The sequence below is a fragment of the Leptinotarsa decemlineata genome, unplaced genomic scaffold (assembly GCF_025532065.1).
Source record: "Leptinotarsa decemlineata unplaced genomic scaffold, Ldec_3_MD MMD2_tig00000133_RagTag_RagTag, whole genome shotgun sequence".
In the NCBI taxonomy this organism is placed as follows: domain Eukaryota; kingdom Metazoa; phylum Arthropoda; class Insecta; order Coleoptera; family Chrysomelidae; genus Leptinotarsa; species Leptinotarsa decemlineata.
Genome location: NW_027412542.1, coordinates 8,737,507 through 8,743,506, shown reverse-complemented (window position 1 = coordinate 8,743,506; position 6,000 = coordinate 8,737,507).

Below are 6,000 nucleotides of genomic sequence, written 5' to 3'. Positions count from 1 at the left end.
AGTTGTAAATTTTAAAGCTTCGACACTCTGATTTCTTTTCATAGTGACAGTTCGAACCCAATTTGATTATTTATTATCCCAATATTGATTTCGTTATTATCTCTTATCCCGGTGTAACTAAGTAACGGTAACAAGTGTTAAAAAGGGGTACAGTATTTCCAGAAACTTCTGTAGATACCTACCGAATGAAAATTTTTAAATGAATTTCCATAAAAAATCAAGAACCTATCTGCACCCTTGCCTCCTAGAAGGAAGGATTAGTTACATCAAAAAAAGTAAAGAAACGGTACAGCATATTCTACAAGATTCAAAAAGAAGTTATTTATTTATTGTATATTTCAATGAAAAATGTTGTGTTTATCATTGATTAGAACAGGAATTATGCGGAATAACATTACGTAGAAAGTGATTTCAAGAAGTACACTGAAAATTACTCAACTGACGACATTGAATGTATTGACAATGTTTCTAAAGGATAGTTCTGTGAATATACATGTGTACCATTTGGTGGTATAGTTTTTACATTACGATTATATATGTATGATTCTCTATGAAATACAAATTTCACGAATAAAAGTAATTGGAAATATTTCACTGAATTTAAATTATGATTGTGTTTTGGAATATCATTTTGGTGATATCTGGACATTAAAAAATGATTATTTGTATTGTAATTTACTGAGTAAGTGTATTTGACTAATTTATAAAATACGTTAAATATACTTCACCCATGTGGGGCGAAGAATTGAGTACAGTGTTATGAAGAAAAGAGGAAAATCCATAGGTTTCATATCAAACTAGTTTGAAATTTTTTGAATACGAAAAATAGTGTGATTTTAATAAAACGAAAGCCGGGGTTATCATTTGACATTTTACTGATACTTGTTTTCAAATGAAATTAGTTTTCTCGTTTTAACCTCATCTCGGGGACTGGACTGTAATTTTATATTATAGTTAGTTTGTTATGAAGATTTGCAAATATTCCAAAGAGGAAAACATTCAAAACTACACTTGATGATATTTCTAAAAAAGGAAGTAATAAAAATTTCAAGTTGCAAAATTTGTTGTGTTAATTTAATCACATCTATACGTATATAGAAATCATCTTTTTGCAAATTGCATTTTAAAATTTCAGTCTGGTACCTGGGAGTTCCGACAAAAATCTCGAGACAAATTTAAATTTCAAATTCGAGTAATAAAAATTCGGGCTTATGTGAGGCAAATAATGGGCCCTCATAAAAAGATTCGCATTTAAAAATAATGTACAGTAGTGTGAATATGCAAAACATTCAACAGATATTACAAGTGTACGAAGAAGATGCATGCATCATACAAATGGGTTTCCTTTTCAGTAAGGCATAGCCGTCCCAAGAAATTCAGACAGCTTGTAACCATCAACATTCAAACAATTAATATTGATGAAAATTTCGAAATGAAGTTTCGGAAAAATCACTTGAAAATTTTTCTTTGCTTGAAAGTCTGTGCTTTTGTTCGATATCATTAATCAGTTGAGATTTGATCAGTACACTCCTAGATTTGGTTCAAGAATAACTTCCTCGGTCCAAGTAATGATTCCATATCAAGAAATGAAAAAAGGGTCAGATAAAAAATATATGAAACAAAATTCTGTATAAGATTATGTATTATATTTTTCAAGAACAAAACACAAGCACTACAGTAAAACGTTTGGTAAAACGTTCTCAGGAAGTTCATTTCACATAAACGCAGTTCTCCAAATGGAAGAGTTCTTAAACATTGAAGTTCGAGGTGTACTGAGTTGAACCTCAATGTAACTGTAGAAGAGAGACAAATCTTCAACCTTTTTTAGATGTTTCAGTCCATCAAGGTTGCGAGTGACGTTTGCGTCTCCAATCAGGCGAATGGCTCTTTTCTGGAATCCAACAGCTTCAGGGTATGCTTAGGGGAGAAGCTCCATACATGAAAACAATACCTACTTCAGAAAAGGTCTGATCTGAGCTTTATAAGTATCAAAAGTTGCTAAAGTGTGTACAGTTTTCTGGTTCGGAACAGTGTTCCAAGCTTTTGAGGAGCAGCCTTTGCAATTCTAGCGACATAATTGTGCCAAGACATATTGGAGTACATTTTGACACCCAAAAAAATTATCGTCCTTATGTCCTGACATTATTATGTTCTGTTCAGAAACTTACTTTTTTTTCGAGAAAACCAATGCCTGGATTTTTGTGGTATTGAATTGAACCACCCCAATCGTATTCCCTTCTAGATCTTCATCAGATAAGGCAACCTTCTGCTGCCTATGTCCTGTAATCCAAATGGATATGTTCTCTGTTTGAAATCTCTTTTTCCGTTAACCAGCTGTCGCCCCGCTACGAACGACAACTCTCCAAAGTCTAAACTTGTACGAGCTAAGGACTAACGAGGTCTCACCTCTTGAAGTGAGATTCCTAATTATTTCCCAATTAAACTTTTTTTGTCACTTCTAACCCTCAAAACAACTGAGGAGAAAATCAACTATTCAAAAATCAAGAGATGCTGGAGCCAAATCAAAAAATATTGCAAAGATAATGTAATTATAACGTTAATTATAACGATAAAATCATTATAAATGATTGTGTACTGAGAAACTGAGAAAAAGTTTGGTACTGCTTGTTTCTTTTTCCAATGAAAGTTGCCCCATTCATAGAACTCCTGTTTCATTTTTAAAGAAAACTGATTGAAAATTCATGATTTTCAATATTTTTGAACTGTTCTATTGACTGATCAACTATGTTCTTCTTCAAATATTTCTTTCAATTCTTCATCTGAGATTCTGAAATCTTCATTTTTCACACTATAGTTAGGAGTACATTTTCCTTTCGTAAATGAAAAGACAGTATCTATTCATTCATAATCTTTATTATTTCTATAAGAGCTATATTTTGACAAAATATTTTTTCAATTACGATTTTTCTACTTCCAAAATTTGTACTCTGTCCAAACAATTATATCCAAGAATTGCAATAGATGGAAATTTATTTCAGTTCAACAGAGTTGGAGAAAACTTTCCTAACATACAAATACACATCAACTAAAGTACCTGATCAATCAAAACATTGAATCGTTAACATAGAAAATGAAAACTAACGGTTACTAACAGAGTTATATTGCACTTGACAGTCATTTTGGGATATCTACAATGATTTGATTCATTCACACATTAGATGGGCCATGTTGAGGAGTAAGCTGTCTTCTGGTTTCTGTGCTTCATCCTGTGATTTTTCGGTTTCTTCCTTAGATTCACTGCCTTCCCCCATCGATAAAGGTATATTTTCTTTTTCCATTTCAAGATTCGACACTTCAGACACATTTCCTTCGCCTGATTTTCCTTTTGAGAAAAACTCTCCGTTCATGTCATTGTTTTTCGATCCGAGAGATTTCTGAATCGCGCGTATTTCATCTTCCAATTTATTTAAGCGTTCTAGAATTGTTTGTCTATCAACTGCGCTCTCCGATTCCATTTCGAATCAATTACTGAAATTTGGATAGCACTAGTAATTTTTAAAAAATTCAATCTGACAGAATGACGTCTGTAAATATATGTGGGTTCACACTTTCAATTGTCGCTTACTTGAAAAGGTTTGCTGCATGGTTAGTTTACAGGAGGCGTTACGAAATAGAGCCAACTTTGGACAAGAAGGTACCTATGGAAAAGGAAATTCCGTAACGTCATCGAAGAAAAATGAATTTGGCCATACTGAGAGTTTTGGCAATTATGATTGATAGTTGAAAATGTTTATTTGAGTATCATATTATCATGATTTATGACTTTTATGTTATAAGCCTTGAGTGTCAAGTATAATTTATAATAATGCCTGGATAACAGACTTGTCTGAAATATTGTAAAAACACTTATGACCTACACATGCATCGGAGTTTCCATAAGATAATTCAGAAAGACATGATCACTGTGATCATGTTAGTGATTGGATCCCAAATGCACCGATAGAATATGCTCTGTTCACTTCAGAAAGTGATATTATAACCAATTTCAAGAAACCTTTTTCACATATTAGGCAGAAAGAAGGAAAGAGAATTGAAACTTTCTATGTAACTAACGTTACTGCAGTCTCAGGTACTCAATCAAGCCAAGTACCTTTATTATTACCTACAGGGGTGCTATATAAGAGCTGATGTAATGAACCATTGTTAGTTTAATGTATAAGTTTGGAAATGTCCTTATGGGATGAAACTGCAGTAACGTTAGTTACAAATGAAAGTGGTAAAAAACATAGTTCCAATTCTCTTTTCTTTATTATGATATCCTACCACATAGTAACGGCTACATCCATCAATTTATTAGACAGAAAGGTATTGAGAAATAGTATATAAACCTCAGTCGTTTTTCTTTGACGCAAGTTATGTATATAAAACCCTCCTTTATGCTTATTCATCAAATGCTGACTAAGTTATAATAAACTTATAAAAGCTAGCCATCTTGAAGGAAGAGTCAGTTCTGTTAGTACGATTGTCAGAGTAACTTCTGTACAATAAAGTCTGTAAATCTAAATAAAGTCTTTTTAAAAAGTGGTTCCCGTGGCCCGAAACTATAATTGGCGCAGTCGATTGTAGGATAGTGGAAGAAAATCGATCCTGAATTTTCTTCAGTACCAACTGTTTGTCCACTACAAGAAACCAGCTTCGTCCACCAACCACCCACAAAAAGGACCGGATCGTCAGACTCAGCTACTACAGTCCTCCAGGAAAGAATACTGACACACCATCGAGGTAAGTCGAGTTTTCCTACCTGATTCCAAAATTTCCTTAAATCTTTATCGTAAATATTTGTGGAAGTTTCGGAAAAGTGATTATTATAATCAAAAAACGAAAACAGACATCATTTTCTCTTATAGCAATTGAAATTGGTGACAGGACTATAGAAGTCACGTAGATTAAGAAAGACAATTTAAATACTGATTTAAATTGAAGCAATTAAGTGAAAAACGCCGAATCAAAATTTCATACATTCAAATCATTTTTCTCTTTCCTCACTCATAGCAAACAATAAATGCATAGTGTTCACTAAATAGTAAAACAAAGAAGCTAAAGAATAACTTGCTGCTACTTATATCATATGATTAATAGACAGAAAATAATCTATTTATATCATACGCTGATATAAAGAGAGTATCAATTTCACACACACACAACGACGCTTCAGAAATATTCTTGTGATAAACTTCGCAATATTATTACCGTGATTCTTTTCTGAATAAATGAAGAAAGCAAACTCTTATCTTGAATAGATTCGCTGAGTAATCTTTTCCGATAAGATCGCGACAATAATACATGACCGAACCTGAAATTGAAGATTTAGTACAGTCGCTTGTCTCTCTATCCGTTTCAAATATGTCCACCGAAATTAATTATACTTTATTTAAAATTTATTCTGACACCATACCTTTGTATGATGGATCTCCAGACACCCTCGAAATTTTTATAAATGCAATTGACAAATTTCATAATAAATATTATAGCGCTGACGATACACTAAATCAGTGTATCCTGAGTATTATTATTGGTAAACTCAGAGATAGAGCACAATTATTGATTGGTGCAAGAACAGAATTAAACACATGGATTTTAATAAGAAATGAATTAAGAAATACATTTGGTGATAGACAAAATTTAGATAACCTTGAACAACAACTTTTTACACTTGTCCCTAATAGAAACGAACACCCCCTCGATTTTGCGAAAAGAATACAAGTACTGAGAAGTAAATTAATCTTTAAAATTAATTCTATTGCTGCTGTAGACCCACAGACTAAAGCGATATATATTCGTCAATATCAATCACAGTCTTTGAAAGTATTTATGAGAAATTTAAATATTAGATTACAAGATAAAGTAATTGTTCAAAAACCAGATAGCCTTGAAGAAGCAATGAATTTAGTTTTGGAAGATGAAAATTTTAGACAAACACAAAATATGGTTTTTCAGAACCGCTCAAGCACTAACGTTCAAAAACAACACCCACCAAAA